We start from the raw sequence: 14,716 nt of genomic DNA on the forward strand, positions 1-14,716 counted from the left end.
AAATCCAAACCGCCATCATTAGTTCTTTGTTTTTTTTTTAACCGATGGAGATGGAATTGATTAAATTAGTAAATCGACTTATTTGTTTGCGATATCTTGAAATTCTCTAAAGTGCCACTTTTAGAACGCCACCGTTGGTCATTTACCTAAATACATTTTCAGTTGGAAAAAGCGATGCACTCTAAGCACTCTTGAATTTTTAAACAACGCAAATGTATGCATCCGATCATCTTGAGGCTCATCGCATATTCAACAGTTTGTACATTCTCCATATTCTCCTAATTTTGCCAAATCCTTTCCAGCACTTTAAGGCAGCCAAGCCAAACTTAATCACACAAATGAAGCGCAATTTAGATTAGTCATGCTGCTGCTGCTGTTGTTGTCACAGTACGTAGACGCTGAACATCAGCGGCAAATAGGCAAATAGATACAATTGCGGATATTCAAATATGGACACAGAAAATCGGCGAGAGAGTTCGGCGCAATGAAAGAATGTATTTTGTTATTATTAGTGATTTATTTTTCTTGAGAAGTTATTGCAAAAGAGTACCGAACGCATAGGTCATTCCGAATAGATGAAAAAAAAACCGAAATGTATATTAAGAGTGCAACAAAAAATGCAGGAAATCTGGAGTCGAAAGTTTTTATGAAAAAGGAAATTGCGAAAGCGAGCAGCTGAAAGAAAGATCAGTTAATAGAGCGCAAAAACAAATGCTTGGGTATGCCTCAAACTGTTACAATTAATAAACTCTGATCTTTCATTTTAGAAGGAATTCATAGAAAGCGTCGGTAGCAAAATTACTGCGAGAACTATTTTAGAATTAAATTTAGATTAATTGCAGGTTGGCATTCGACCTAATGACCTTTTGTGTCCTCTACTCATCACAATTGCTCATCCAGATCCTGTTCTTTTATTAAACTTGCCATAAAGCTGGGTTGGACTAAGCGTATGTGCCTTTCTTCCGGCTGCAAATGGCCGAGATGTCTCAATCTACTCCGCACTATAGCGCTGCCGCGGGAGCCATGCATGGGAGACTTTTGAATACTGGTTTATATATTCGACGATCAGCCAAAGAGCCCCAAATATAATTGAATTGTGAGAGCCAATCATTTTTGGAGAAGCTTTCTTGAGGATACGAAACCAGGAACCATTGGGATTCTACTGGCAGAGCTTGACAATTTTATTGTCGGAAAGAATAAAGGACATGTTGATACTAAAGGAGACACTTCAAATTATTGAATAAGACGCCTTTAAAATATTTTGTTTTTAATAATTTCTCTTACAATTTGAGATAATTTTATTAAATTTATTAAAAACCAAGTTTTGTAATAGTAAAATATCTACAAGAAATAACTTTTATAAACACAAATAAAAATTCCTTTGGAATATTTTCTTCAGAAACTACACAACTTTTCTAAAAACAGCGCAAGACAGATGGAGGTCTGCCTCATCGTGTACTATTTCGAAAACACTATGGCTTCAATAACAGAACGCTTAAGGTGATGGGAGGCCCCGCAATTCAATTTCCAAATTCACTGCGGTGTTCACTGGTCTCTGGGTGATCGGTACTCATGTGGAGAGGCTTGGCATTCCGTACAACCCCTATTGCAGAGCCTGTGGGGGTCCTGCAGAGAAAGATAATTTTGAGCACTTTCTCTGCAAATGTCCGGCTCTGACGGCTAGGCGCTCGAGATTCCTTAGCGTACCTTTTGGTGATGGCTTGAAGAAATTCTCCATTTTCTCTCCTCCACCACATCAACAGCACTGGATGGCTGTAGACGGTTTTCTCTTCACTAAATTTTTCTTTTCGCAGGTAGTGATCCTCATTATGGTATCAAAATGGCACGTAAGTGCTACTTGTAGTGTACCTGGAGTACTCTTGCCATCTAACCTATCTACCTATTTTCATCAGCCAGTTACATTCGGCTCAAAAATGGCAAAAAACGTATGATTTTGTATATGTCCATATTTCAATGTCCGCAACTGCTTTGGCAGTATCGACACATTGCGAAGAAGAGACGAGTTGACACCAACAAACAACATTGCACTTATATATACACACACACTCGTATGCATGGGGTTTATGTGTCATGCAACTATCGTCAATTCAAGCACTGCCAAGAGCCATCTCAATAGCCACAATTTCAACGCACATCCAAACATCCCCTGTGGGGAAATCCAGTAGCACAGAATGGGCGCATTTCTAATGAATTTAGAAGTATGACTAGTTAAGGAAGGTGAGACCTTCTATTTTCCAACTCTAGAACTCTACATGGATAGCACATCACTTTTCCAATATCTTCGAACTAGTACAAGGTGGCGCAAAATTAATCATCCTATCGGAAGTTTTATAATTTCTGCAAATGACGTTGTACGCCAATCATATTTGACACCTGATAACTTAACTCAAAATAATTTTTTCTTTATTTAATAAATAAATTTCAAAAACAAAATTAGATAAATAATTTTGAGCCACCTTGCACTATTCCCGAGAGATGAGATCTGGTACCTTCTGCAAATCAATTCCGATTGTTTCGAACCAGGTTTAAATAAAACGAAAAGTAGTTGGTTTCTAGGAAGAAGCGATGAAACTGATTTCTACCAAGAACAGCTGAGTCACAGTAACCAATCGAATGGATCATTAGTATAACACCGAGGAAGTTGTGAGTTCCATTCTACCTAAAAGCAAGCAATTGCTTAGTTATAATATCATTTTTTAACAGTGAATGTATGAATGTTTTTTTTTATTTATTTACGTTTTTCTCTGCCATGCGGTGAATAAATGTAATATTTAAAATTTTACAGTTGCGGTCACAATAACAGTATAGCGACATTTTGCAAAGTTTTGACAATTTTTTAAATTTTTTTATAAAATAATGGGTTATACATTATAAACAAAAGTTATATAACTGAAAGTTTCACACTTTGTACAACTTTTACAAAGCCGCAAAAATTTTCATAAAAGTTAAAAACAAATCATTAAAATTTTAAAATTTTTAGGCAGAAATTTTAGATCAATTCTGCGTATGTAGTTTTCTAGCTCTTCAAATTTTGATACACTATTGGAAGTGCAACTTTAAAGTAGCTAAAAATTCAAGTTGAGTTTATGTAGATATTTTTTTGTTGACGTCGTTACCCATTTTCTTTCATATAACGAATGCTCGGAATATTATGTTTTGAGTTATATGATTTTTGCTGTAGTATAACCTTAATTTAAAAAAATATACCTATATAATACAAATATATATATATATATAAATTAAATAAAAATAATTGTATTATAAAAGAAATAATAATTTTTATAATGTGAATTGTAATTTAATAAATGTCAAATAAAAAGCTAAAACTATGCAAAATGTTACTTTGTAATAATGGAGACCACGACTGTAAGTAAGTTGACTATCAGCTGGCTGCCAAAATTTTCCCCAACTCCGATCAGCTGATTTCAAAGACCATCTATGGAAAATGAAAGCGCCGCAGCATTCAACAAAAAAATGACAAAAAGGATAAATGGAAATTCCAAAAAAAAGGCCTTTTCAAAGTGAAATGAATGATAAATTATTTAATTATAAATAATTATTCTATAACTAAATGAAGTATTTTATATTATATATGTATGGTGGCGAAAATTAATCATTAATGTGATTTTTGAATAACTTTTTTAATAAGTAAAAAAAAATATTTTGACTGACGGAAATCATTGAGCTCTACGTAAAAATCGCATTGATTTTTCAGAATTTTTTTTCGACGGTTTTGCGCATTTTCTCCACACAAACATAATGTCGCGCATTTTCCCCATACTGTATAAAATTTATTATAACATTTAATGGGCTAAAAAAATGGCGCGAAATTAATCATCCAATTTGATTTGTGAATGACTTTTTTAGTAAATACAAAAAAAAACTTTTTTTTTTCAGTGAGCTCAATCTCTAGTTTGAATTTCAGCAGTTCTTTTGCATGTCTGTTTGTATACTGCAGCTGTGTACTCCACAAGTGTTTAATATGATTGATGTACGACGTCGTTTGAAAAAACTATAAATGTTTCAATAGGTTGATATATTTTTCGCCACCCTGTATATAGTAAACACTAAAAATGGGGGACCGCCGTAGCCGAATGGGTTGGTGCGTGACTACCACTCGGAATTCACAGAGAGAACGTAGGTTCGAATCTCGGTGAAACACCAGAATTAAGAAAAACATTTTACTCATAGCGGTCGCCCTTCGGCAGGCAATGGCAAACCTTCGAGTGTATTTCTGCCATGAAAAAGCTCCTCATAAAAATATCTACTGTTCGGAGTCGGCTTGAAACTGTAAGTCCCTCCAGTTGTGGAACAACATCAAGACGCACACCACAAAAAGGAGGAGGAGCTCGGCCAAACACCCAAAAAGGGTGTACGCGCCAATTATATATAAATACTATAAATACTTTCAGGATGTTATTAACTTTCATTTATTCTCATACCAACCTGTATGCAGTTAGCTATATTTTTTATTAATGTTTTATACCCTATCGAAAATTTCATAGAGAAGTTATCTCAATTTTTTTTTCAGCGAGGGATTTTTACGTGGCGGATCCCAAACCCAGCGCACAACTAGATATCCTGGACTAATTTCCCTTATCACAATAGCTCGCTCTCAAACGGATGTTCGGGAGCTATCCGGAGGTTACTTGAGCGAAGCCCGGAAGTTGTGAGCTACTTGGACCGTATGCAGAAGAATCGTCCTGGCCACTCCCAAGTGAATGGCAATCAGGTACTTTCCTCACTTGCATGGTCTTCTACACACGGTACCATCCGCGCTAAACAAGAAAAAGAAGGCTTGTCCGACAGATGCAGATCACCGACACATAAGTTAATAAAAGAATTAAGTAAAGTCGGAAATTAATTCATGGGATATTTAAGTAAAGACACCTTTGGTTTCAAAAGTCCATTTTCGGAGATTCAATCTAGTCAAGTAATCTGTCATTTTTACAATGATTTCCTGGGAAGACGTTTTTAGTATTTTCGATGGGAGGTGGTTGTCGAACGAAGTTCATCCTACAAGAAATAATATTGTGTTGTCCGGAAAGAAATTGCCTATTTTTTAAAAGAAAGTAAAAACATTTTTACGAAAACTTAGAATGAACTTTAATCAATTATATATTTTCCATTTCGTTCGATAACCTTTTGCCACGACAATTCATGTCGTACCCAAATATCAAGCTTTTTTACCAGTCCAAGACTCTTCATATGCTCATGAACTTCTCTCCAATCTTACGCAAAGTTACATGATGATCCAATTCGATTAAAGCCTTGCTAACGTCTTCATCGACATCACTTGGTCAACCTGAACGTGGCTCATCTTTAAGTGAAAAATCTCAAGAACGGAATTTGATAAACCAATTTCGACACCCTTTCTTTTAAGGCTTTATCACCATACAAATCACGCAACTTTTTAGCAACCTTCTCTGCGTTTTTTCCTTTATGGGAATGATAAAGTAAAATATGACGAAAATGCTCTTTTGTGGGCTCCATATTGAAATTGACACTAAACAAACAAATATAAACAAAATTACACGCACTTTTTTTTAGAGCAAGCTAAAAGTGACAGCTAATAACTGTTAAAAGAAAGAATTAAAATAAATAGTCACAAGCTGTTCAAAACAATTATCAACGCCGTTTATATGTAAAATCGGCAATTACTTTCCGGACAACCCAATACATAAATCAAAGTTTCAAACTTTGTACGAGATTTATAAAAATTCAACAAATTATCAAACTTTTAATTAAAAAAGTGTTGAGTACGCAGTTTTATAGCTCATTAAATTTTGTTCCATTAAAGTCTAAGTCTCAAGTGGCTGAAAAATCTCGTTGATTTTTGAGAATTTATTTCCCTGACGGGTTTGCGCATTTTATCCATACAAAAATTTTGTTGCGCATTCGTTATATTGAGAAAATGCGCAATAGCGTCAAAAATTAACGAAAATTTTGAGCCACTTCATACTGGCACTTTATTATAACAAAATTTAATGGGCTATATAATTTTTTTTTGTTTGTTTTTCAATTAAAATTTTTTTCTAAAGATTGAAATCAAAACGTTCGAAGTTTTCAAGAAAATTTGTTGATTTTTTTTAATTTGCACAAAGTTAGAAACATGGACTTACATATGTGGTTTTTATATTAAAAAAAATAAAAGAAAAAAATTAAAAAGCATGAAATAAAAAAAATATTAAATAAAAAAAAAAAAATACCAAAAAAAAAATGTAGAAAATACAGAAATTTTCAAAATTTGTCAGTAAGTCCTGGTGCTACAGTTATTTAACGCAGTAGAAGTGTCTGATGTCTAATTTAAAATGTATGAAATCAAAGTTCATCTTTTTGTATATTCCGAAGTACATTTGACACTTTCTAAAGAGAGTTTGAAACACTCGAAAGCACAAAACACACAGTTTATAGTACATTTAACGGGTTCAGTCTGCAGTTGCCTACTCCGATGGGTAACTTACTGTTACTGAAGTACTTTTAAAAGAGGAGTGGTACTGAAACAGAAATTTCCTCATATTTTTCCTGCAGGGTATGTATTTACGTACACACATACACCCATACATGCCTATGTGTCCGTGTGGCGTGTCGACAGGCAGTTGCTGCTGATGCTGAGATATCATTGCTGTGGCAATATCGGCCGCTTAGGCTGCAATAAGAGTGGCTAGCAGCTGCTGGCGTTATCGCTGTTGTTTCCACATGCATGTGTTGCAGCAACAGCTCGTGTGCCACCAAGAGCATTTGTAGTTGGCCTGGTGTGTGTGTGTGTGTGTATGCTAGACCTCCATCGCTGATAAGTGGGCGTTTAATGAGTCTTGTATCAATATTTGCAGCGCCTGCTGCCTCCAACCAGCCATCCCAACACTGCTACTGTTGTTGATTTTGCTGCTATTGGTGTGGCGATGCTTGGTGGGGCTGCTGGCGTTTTGTTTGCGCTTTTCCTTGCATCGCTTTTGCAGCTGCAGTTGCATGCGCATAGTACTAAGCCCTAAATGGGATTTACTTAGCTGTAGATTTCGATTAAATGAACGTAGGGAGTCGCAGTCGCAGCGTGAAAAAAGGGTAGTTGTCGGTGCCGGCGGTGTTGCTGGTGCTGGTGGAGCTGCATAACTAATTCGAGTACACGACACTGGCGCGCAACATTTGCCAATACGAGTATGCGAGCTGGCTATCGGGCATTGGCAGGTTTGTGGCAGAAAATTAAGAAACTAATTGCTAGTTGCCTTCTCTATCCAAAACATATTAGCCGTAAATCCGTTGCGATATTACTAACGAAAGCGTCAATGCAAATTAAACTCAGTTCGTTGCGAAACCCATAAAACAACATGCAACTTTTATTTCCATGTGTATGTGTGTATGTATATATGCGTGTGTACTCGTAAGTGTGCATCGCATGAAAGCACGTCGAAAGTTTCAATACCGAGCGCAAGTACGAGTGTAGAAAATTTCAAATTTTCAAGCATCCTTTCTCGGCTGCCAATCTGCCCATCGTGCAACATTAGCATACAACATTTAACTATGACTTTTGAGGCCGTTGCACTAACAAGTCTCTCTAATGACCTCTGTGCTGTGGCCTGTCATTGTTATTTCAGGAACGCCACTTGGCTGCTGCTTAATCGTCGCTGCCAGGTTCAATAATAATTTTGTTTTGCTAACTGAATTTTAAAGGCAACAACACTTGAAATGCATATTTGAACGTAAAAATACAAGTGGAAAACTATTGTTAATTAATACATAAAGAGTTGTTAGCGCAAATTTGCCTAGCTTTGGCATTTTGTAAGCAAAAAAGGTCACTTAGGCTGAAGCACACCGCCCATTTCTGAATAAAAGTTCGCGAGTATAAAGGGAACCAATGCAACATTTAAAGGACTATTGACCTCAGTTATTTTCATAGCCGTTTTACGGGTATGGGTACTTCTAATGTTAGGTGATCAAATATAAGTGCGAGGGTTGCTATTTATATTTGAGGCTTTGGGCCTCTTTACTGTTGTCAGGCGCCATCTAACGTTTCCATTGGAAAGTCTGACATATGTTGCTATAAACGCACTCAGCACGTTTTGATATGTGAATTATATTAGCGTTGCTTACAGTGGCTTTAAAAGGCAAGGGCATATGGATAAGGAATTCGGACTCAGCAACTCCAAAAACATGTACATACATATATCAACTTTCTTTCAAATTTCCGGTGAGTATTAGGTGTTTGAACTTGAATTGACCTTCAATTAGACCCCGCAAAAACAAACTCACAACGAATTCGGACTCAGCAATCTCAGAAACACGTATATCAACTTTTTTTCAAATTTCCGCTGAGTATTCTGTGTTTGACCTTGAACTGACCCTCAATTTAACCCTGCAAGGACAAACTTACAACGAATTCGGACTCAGCAACTCCAAAATCATGTATATCAACTTTTTTTAAAATTTCCGGTGAGTATTCGGTGTTTGACCTTGAACTGACCTTCAATTTGACTCCGCAAAAACAAACTTACAACGAATTCGGACTAAGCAACCCCTAAACATATGCCAACTTTTTTTAAATTTCCGGGGAATATTCTGTGTTTGACCTTGAACTGACCCCCGCAAGGACAAATTGACAACGAATTCGGACCAAGCAACCTCAAAAACATATAAAGGGGTTTCCAGGTGTTAGGTGTTAAACAGGAGAGATGATTAACGATTTTTTATGGCCGGAATTGGATGGTATTGATCTGGACAACGTTTATTTTCAACAAGACGGCGCTATGTGCCACACAAGCAACAAACCATTGATCTTTTACGGGAAAAGTTCCCGGGCCGTGTTATCTCTCGAAGAGGTGATCACAATTGGCCACCAAAATCTTGTGATTTAACACCTTGTGACTTTTTTCTTTGAGGCCACGTGAAAAGAAGGTCTACGCGAACAGCCCAGGGTCGAGAAGATTTCAAAGATGGAATTCGAGAGGCTATAGAGGACATAGGACAGCCACTTTGCAATTCGGTTATGGAAAATTTCATGAAAAGGATTTCGTCCTATAAGCGTGTTCGTGGTGGTCATTTGCCTGATGTTATTTTCCACTATTAACGGTATACCCTCCCTTTTTTAATTTTTAAACCAATTAATATATTAATTTTTGTTTTTAATTTTTTCGAATAACATATACTTTTAAGCAAAATTGTGCTGTTTTTTGGTTAAAAAAAATTTTTTTTTTCGGTTAAAATATGCTTTAAAAAATTTTTTTTTTTTTAACTCTTAAGAATTTTTTTTGTAATTTTTAAAAAACAATCGGTTCCATTTCTTATTTGTCATTCACAGATGAGTCTGCGCTCAATAATCTTTGAAAATATATAATACCATATTCAAACAAGTAAAGCGAATCAGTGAAAAATATGTGGAAAATGAGTTCACCGATTTAACGAAACGCTGACGCGCGCACTCAATCTCGACCGGTTGATAAGCTGTGTACATATCAAACATCCAATCCAACCCGAAAAAAATGGCAAACATAGCTCTGTAACTGAAAAAGCGTTCCCAACAACATACATATTTGAAGCATTAGCTTTGATGGCACCACTCCGAACTGGCACTCTCTGCGGAAGCTCCTTAGGTTTTCCGATCCCCTGAAGCGATAATTGTGTTTAAAATCTAGTCGCGGAAATGAAAATGTTCGAGGTCTGCAGCGTTTGAATGTCGCAAGTTTGAAAAAAATACGTTAGTTTTCAACTTCAACTTAATTTCAATTCAATCTCAACTTATAATACCTAAAATAAATGAATAATAAATAATTAATAATCTTGCGGTTGCTTCAATTTATCTTTTTCCATGCCTTAGTATTTACAATCGCATGCTGACCTCAGCCACTGTACCTGCTCTTTTGCCTGCTTAGAAATAGAATAGAGGAAAAAGTTGTTGCCAGTTGCCATGTTGCCATCTTGGCGGCCCAACGGTTGCCATCATTTGATGGCTGTTTGGTTGCTATATGCGGTTTGCACTTAATTAAATTTCCTGCTTTATTCTTTTTATATTCGTATGCCGCAAAGTACTCGTAAGCAGCGGCAAGCCAAAACAATAAAACATGCCACCACACATGTACGTACATGCAATTGTAAATGTATATGTACATGAGATCGTTTGTGTGGCAAACCGCACACATGTGAAAGAATTGCTTGAGTAATTGCTTAGTTTTACTGCATTTTATTGTTCGCTGGTGTCAGCTTTTAGGCGTTGCGACTTAGTGGAAGTGAGTGCTTATTTTATTCAACTTCTTTCTGCATTCTTTTCAAGTGCGATTTTTCCAGTTTAATTTGTGGTTTCCTGTTTTTCCGCAAATCCTTCCGTTTTGTTGGAATTGGTTGTTTTTTTTTCATCCAGCGAAATAATCTGAGGGATTTATCTTGGCAAACTATGGGAAAAGTTGCGAAGCGAAAGCTTCTAAAGCACGTTTTAATTAATTTCAAGCTCAGAGTTATTTTACTGTATTTGTAAATGGAGAAACCATGGAAGCGCTGATTAGGGAAAGCAGAGTAGCCAACATTGAGTGTGAAAATTAACGGCAATTTTTTAAAATAGAAAGGCTTGTGTCGCAGATTTTGTATTACTTTCGCTTGTATTGGGGGTTTTTTGAAGAGCTAGAGAACTTAAAATCTTAATAAAAAACAAAAACAATTGTTGGAGTGAATTTTTTTATTATGATCTGTTAGATAATTTCTTGACATTTATTTTTTAATATGATATCCGGCTTATGAGCGCTGCGGCTATGAGTCATAAGGTCGATTCCATCAGGCAAATTTTTGACTACTTTTTCCAATAAATCTAAATGAGCTCAATAGACAAAAATACGACGCAAAGGCTGGTCATTTGGCTTCAATTCTTGTACGAGCGATATTTTATAAGAACGTAAGCCAAGATCGTTGCGTAAAATTTTCCACGTAGTCTCAAGGCAAAGGCCAACAAGTTGAGAAGGACGAAGGAGACATTTCGGTGTCTTCTTCAACACTTCTATGAATATCGTAAACAGATTTATTTTTTCAAAGTAAATTTGCACAATTTGGAATCTTGGTTTTGAGGTTAAACGATTCATGATGACTTACCAAACTGTTTGGGGATTGTGATTATCACTATTCTCTTTCTTTTCTATTCTATTCTATTCTATTCTATTCTATTCTATTATATTATATTATATTCTATTCTATTCTATTCTATTCTATTCTATTCTATTCTATTCTATTCTATTCTATTCTATTCTATTCTATTCTATTCTATTCTATTCTATTCTATTCTATTCTATTCTATTCTATTCTATTCTATTCTATTCTATTCTATTCTATTAAGATGGTTAGAGATAAACAGAGTATCAAAAAAGATATCTGCATTCTATTAGACAGCCAAGCTGCCCTACGGACTCTGGATGCATTCCAAATAACGTCAAGGAGAGTCTTACATTGTCGTCAATCTCTTAAATTTCGTAGTCTAGGGTAGGTAGGTAGATAAGTGAAATGGTTGAAGTGCCAGTCTGGCACTCCTCAAGTAGCACTGAAGCGCCGTTTTGATAACATAATGAGACCTCCAACAGGCGGATATCTACAGCCAGCCAGAGCTCTTGATATAATGGAGAAGATTGTTGGGATTTAGATTGGCCTTATGCCTCAGGCTGTCGAAGAAAGGAGCACCCAGTGATGATTTTAATCGTCTAACTGCCAAACCCGGACATTTACAGAGAAAATGCTAAACAGTCTCCTTCTCTGAAAGGTCCCCACAGCTTCTGCAATGCTGATCGTCCAGTGACCGGTAAACACACCTACGAGTTTGTAAATTGAATGGCGAGGAGTCCAAAGGACTTTCTGAGTTCTCCGTTATTTGTACTGTACAGGGTTTTCGAAATAGCACATTAAGAAATATAGTTCCATCTTTTCTGCGCTTTCCTGAGAAATAGTTTGTGCAGTTCCACCATAACAACTATCAGCAGGATGCCGATGCCCCGGGTAGCAGGTCTCTGAGGCCAGTGGCAGTCCCCTTCCTTGCAAGCTCATCAGCAATTTCATTTCCCCTCTATGTTTCTATGGCCTGGAGCCCAGATCAGAGAAATGTTACTCGCACACCCAAGAGATTTGATCTCCTCCTGACAGGAGTTTACTAATTTCGCTCTGCCCCATGGCGTCAAAAGCCTTGATCGCAGCTAGACTATCTGAGAATATGTTAATATAATATCTTCCTCGCTGCCGCGTTCCCTAAGCACTTTGCATGTCTGAAAGATCGCAAAGACTTCTGCATGAACAACACTAGCAGTTTTCGGAACTTTAAAGGAGACTGAAATATTGGCTGATTTAGAGAAAACCCCTGCTCCGACTCCCAATTCCATCTTAGAACCATCAGTGAAAACAGAGGTGCAAGCTTCGGTGCAGATTTTCCACACGATCCAATGCTGCCACGAGCCTCAAACTCCAGTTTGCGGATGGAGAGATCTGTTCGAAGTTCGGAGAAATACGGTGTTAACTGCCCGAAAATGCTACCATGTCCCTTGAGAGATTGACTCCGAAGGCCAACCTCCTTTAAGCTGATTGCATTTTGAGCAGGTGGTCTAAGTGGCATCGTTGTTCCTATATATGACGCGTTGTTCCTAATAGAAATATCAACGCAGTCCCAGCTGTCAAATGATTTTATCGATATCGATAGTTCTCATGCAGTCTAAGCAAAACATCATATCATATCAATCAATATTTTTTAAAAGTAAATGAAATACGACCCAAAAATCCAATAAATATTAAAAAGCCATAAAAAAATGTATTCATAGTAGATTCTCTCATCCGTAACTGTATGGCACGAAGCTGCATGCCAAGGAAATACATATAAATTCATAATAGAAATCACTCTACCGACTGCTGCAACAAAATAATGTAAAGGCTTCCCCTAATGATGATTGACATTTGACCTATGTGTGTGCGCCGAGATTAAAATTCCTTCAATTCAGCCATGTTTTCTCTTTTCCAATCAACTGCAATAGTCAACTCTGCCAATAAATGTCTCTACCAAATCCATACAAATCCTAAAGCAACTGTAATGCTGTGACATCCTTTTGTCGACAGGGGAAACCTATCAACGTCACATTTGCTACAAACTAATCAATTGGATCCGTTGAAGGCAGGTCAGTAGAATAGAAAATACATACAATAAAAAAACCCCACCACTGCATCTTGTAATTGTAATCGAAGCCAACAAAATCATTCTCCAGCTTGCTACCTGATAGCGCTGAAGATAACTGCACTATTTTCTCTCTCTCAGTATCTCCAATACTGCGCCACATTCGTACGTGGCAGGGCAAAGTTGTTTTAATTATTGATTTAACAATTTGTCATCAATGAGCCTTCCAGCGCATCCTGCTCCGACTTCAGGATTTCAGGATTTCAGAATTTTTCACTTTATCCACTTAATGAAAACTGATTTGTTATTTTGTGCAGGTAAATATTTCATTAGCGCTGCTCGAGTGTGTGTTACTGCGCTGTGTTTACTCTGTTAGGTCATTGAAGTCGATGTAAAGGGGGATTTCAATTGCGTTGGGGATGTGATTGAAACTGTTTGTTGTTGTTGTTGTGGAGAGTTGGTTAATGACGAGCTTGATTAATTGCCAACTGCAACAAATGCGATTGCAGCAGAAAATCGAAGGCATTATTTAGTTTAGTCATTGAGAAGTACAAAGCAACCGCAGTAATTACTTACTTGAAGCATACAGGTATTTGGATGTAAATATAAATAAATATGTATATAAATAAATATGTATATAGATAAATATAAATATACGTACACTGAAAAGCACAGCAGCGGATGAAATATTAGAAAGCAAATTTTTTTTTTTGTATAGTGAGAAGGAAGCTGAAACGTGGCAGAAAATTCTCAACATAATAAAACAAACAAAAAAAAATTGCCAAAGTAGGCAGATTCAAAATGAATACACAGATTTTGATTAAAAAGTTTACAATTTGTGTGGCAATTTTTATGAGTATTTTTTTAGTTTCTTACAAAACTTGGAACTTTGATTTAAAAGGCTTTTGTTATATCGGGTGTTTGGTTTTAGCTGCATGAGAACTATCGATATCGATAACTATAGTATGAAAAGCGTGCTGACGGGACATACCCTAGTAGTAGCCTTTGATTATAAGACAGGAATGTCGGACAGCGAGAAATGCAAGAAATATAGAGAGCAGGGCTCAAGAGAAACCGTAGAACATCTCCTTTGCTGATATTCTGAGTTTCGCTCCGAACCGGTCTATGCGTGCCTGCGAGTCAACCAGTTCAGCCTAAACTAACCTAATCGTTCGACTGGACTTAAAACCAACTTCAATAAAACTGAAGCCTTGTATCTCAACAGTACCGCCTCTGAGTCATTGGACGTCGATGGGCAGTAGTTCGAGAGCGTGACGAAGTTTTGCTACCTCGGGAGTAGTGTCGACTTAAGTGGAGGCTCTGACATAGATGTTGAACAAAGAGTATGCAAAGCGAAGAGTGCATTCGGTATTCTCGCGCCTCTATGGCAGAATAACAACATAAGCGTCGGTACCAAACTGAAAATATTCAATGGATGCTTTAGATCTGTGTTGCTCTATGAGTGCACTACTTGGAAGGTTACAGTGACAATCTCAAAACGCCTTCAAATTTTCATCAACCGCTGCCTTCGACGCATACTACGAATCTTCTGGCCCCGTAAAATAAGCAATTCCGAATTGC

Source organism: Anastrepha ludens, chromosome 6 (genome assembly GCF_028408465.1).
Source record: "Anastrepha ludens isolate Willacy chromosome 6, idAnaLude1.1, whole genome shotgun sequence".
Classification (NCBI taxonomy): Eukaryota; Metazoa; Arthropoda; class Insecta; order Diptera; family Tephritidae; genus Anastrepha; species Anastrepha ludens.